The sequence below is a fragment of the Nicotiana attenuata genome, unplaced genomic scaffold, assembly GCF_001879085.1.
Source record: "Nicotiana attenuata strain UT unplaced genomic scaffold, NIATTr2, whole genome shotgun sequence".
NCBI lineage: Eukaryota > Viridiplantae > Streptophyta > Magnoliopsida > Solanales > Solanaceae > Nicotiana > Nicotiana attenuata.
The window spans coordinates 108,218-111,359 of NW_017670560.1; the positions used below are offsets into that span (position 1 = coordinate 108,218).

A 3,142-nucleotide genomic window follows, 5' to 3' on the forward strand; every position below is an offset into this window, starting at 1 on the left:
ATGAAAGTGACCCTGCTTTAATGCCTAAGATTATTTCTGAAGATCAATCACAACTACTGATGAGGCAGCAACAATTGACCTTAGAAGGAACAAGAGTCATCTCTTTCAGAGGAGATCATATTGGTGTCAGTTATCCCACTGATCTTCCTTACTCACCTACTAAGCTCACTTGGAAAGGCAAAGAAGCTGTGACTGGAAATAGAAGGAAAAATTACCTGAATATCTTCAGATGATCTTCAATTTGTGTTGTTAAACTTTGCTCGATCTTATCATCACCTCAACTCTCAAATCTCCATGGAAGAACGGTCTACAAAGAGTACCAGAAATTGTTTGGAAATGGGGTTACAGCCTTTGTTTGATCTTTGTTTGGAAATGGGATTCGGAGCGGGTTTATTAGGTTGCCCCGCTTATGTGGCTGCCATGTCACAGCTATGTGGATGCCATGTAAGATTAAAATGGCTTGTGTGGAGGGCAGTTAGGTTGAAGGGCATTAGTGGCCCATTGTGCTAACGGGGAGGATTTTTTTGGCCCAGTTTACTAACGGAGGAAAAAAATGAGCTATATACCATAGTTTATGGATATTATTGGACCTTTTCCGCTTAATTAATACATTCTACATCTTAAAAGCCAACTATTTTGCAGAAAATAATGCCTTATATAGAGGCTATTGTTGGATCTAACCTCACATTTAATTGGATAAGTTGGTATGGAAACATGGAAAGGTGTAAAAGAAAAAATGCTCTCTCAGTTCAAATTGGAATGAAGCGATAGGTTAAAGCGCCATCACTCTGCCAATAGCATTGCTAATATATAAGGCATATGTCTGGGAATCTGTTGCTCCAGTTTGTTTCCTTGCAAAGAGAAATAGCTGAAGTTGGATTGAATTTTATAATTTCATTTTGTTCACACGTCTTTTTTCTATTTCATTAATCGACACTAAATGTCGAGTCTGTTTGCTATGGATCCCCTCCCCTCCCCTCTCTTGCCCTTTATGCAAAACAATGGCAACTTAAACATATACTATATGGTTTAATACCTAAAACAATCAGAAAGTAGAATTACCGATTTAATTTGTGTGGCTAGAGCTGCCTAAGAAAGGAAATAGGATATAAGAATACATATTTCATTATGAAGCTTAGTGTTGACCCTTAATTTTTCAGTTTCTGAGTTACTGAGCTTTGTCATACTAACAACTCATGTATTTCCTCGACATATCAAAGTAGCAGTTCTTGAACTGGTAGTGTGGCTGTTGCTTTATTAAAATAGAAATTTTGCAGGCTATGCGAGTTTTGTCAGAAATATGGTCACATTGCGGAGGAGTGTAAGAAGAGAAAAATACATCAACCTACACTTAAAGTAACAGAGAACAATGGGCAAATAGAGAAGACAACAATGAAATTAGCAGAGATGAAAATGGGAAGACTTCTCTGGAAGCACCACAGAGGGACAAAGCTAAACAGGTATGGACAACACCAAAAAACACAAGTAGACTGTAGCTAAGGAAGAATCATCAGGAAGAGGCACTTCATCATGACGTAGTCCAGTAACCAATCTGCCGCCAACTCTAGTCATATTTTACTCTCCAAACTTGAGTACCAATTTATTTTCAAGAACCTATAGAAGTCATAATGAAAATGTCTTAGAGAAATTTCTTTCGGCCAAGAGTCAAAATCAATAATTGTAAGCTACTATCTGAAGTTGTCTGAATGGCCAAATAAATACACCTTCTACTCTGATTTAAGCACCCCCTGTTGTTTGCAACATTAATTATTTTAAGATAATGTCATTTGAATAAGCGATCACATAAAGTAAAGATGATATGAATCAGCAGAAGATTTATTTGCTTCTGAACTTGTCACGACTGCCTATGGTGTTACAAGGCAAGCCTATTCCCAAAATAACTACTAATTTGATTATAAGAATTTAATAAAGCATTTCCAATAATTTAATTCCTGATAAACTAAACAAACTCTAAATATAAATAATATAAAATACGGAAACGAGTCCCAAACATCGGGGTGTCACTAAGTCGTGAGTGTCTAAAACTATGAACTAAGATATAAACTATCTAACTGTCAGAAAGAAGAAATGACAAAAGGAGTAACAAGGTCCTGCGGACGCTGGAAGCTACCTTGCAGTCTCCAATTAAAGCCGGCCTGAACTCAACGATCGCCGCGCCCTAACTCACTTGGATCTGCACATAAAGTGCAGGGTGTAGTATGAGTACAACCACCTCAGTAGTAACAGAAATAACTAAGGAACTGAGCAGTAGTGACGAGCTCAGCAAAACAATCCAATTATTTATTTTTCACAATTTTAAAAATAACAGGAATAAACAGGCAAATTCCATAACTCAGTAAATGCCACAAAGAAATTTAACAGATAAATGCAGCAACAGCAAAAGTAAATGCAACCTCACAACAATGTCACTCCATCACTCAGCACTCGCACTCAGCACTCAACACTCAACACTCAATACACTTAACACTCTGCGCTCACTGGGGTGTGTACAGACTCCGGAGGGGCTCCCAAAGCCCAAGCGCTAAGCACGGACAACTCACGTGCTACCATATCAATACCTGGATCCGCACGGTCAACTCACGTGCTACGCGGACAACTCACGCGCTATGGTATCAATACCTGGACCCGCACGGTCAACTCACGTGCTACGCGGACAACTCACGCGCTATGGTATTAATATCCTCACAACCAGGCCCTCGGCCTCACTCAGTCATGTACCTCACTAGCCTCACCATCATCAACAAATAACGGAACACAACCCACATCAAGTACCACAGCATATTAGCAAATAATAGAGACTGAGGTAAACATGTACAATAATTTCTATGACTGAGTACAAATTATGTGAGCATGAATAAAACCTAAACAGGATCTCTAACATGAAGGCAAACAAGTTCAACAACAAGTAAACACATAACCACAGATAATAGCTTTTAGGTCTGGCCTCACGGGACGGACCAAGTCTCAATCTCTCGCGGTGCACACCCACACGCCCGTCACCTAGCGTGGGTATCACCACCAAACAATCACATGATATTAATTTCTCCGGGTTTATACCCTCAAAGCCAGAGTTAAAACTGTTACTTACCTCAACAGCGTAAAATCCTACTCCGGGATGTCC

The 3,142-nt window shown here is 39.4% G+C and overlaps 1 long non-coding RNA gene across 1 annotated transcript; it reads left to right on the forward strand.

The window, feature by feature from the left end:
- Nucleotides 1–694: 694 nt before the first annotated feature.
- On the forward strand, nt 695–1,744 carry LOC109240963. The gene is made up of 2 exons (XR_002070170.1): nt 695–771; nt 1,278–1,744. It is a non-coding gene; the product is annotated as an uncharacterized LOC109240963 (long non-coding RNA).
- The last annotated feature ends 1,398 nt before the right edge of the window (nt 1,745–3,142 follow it).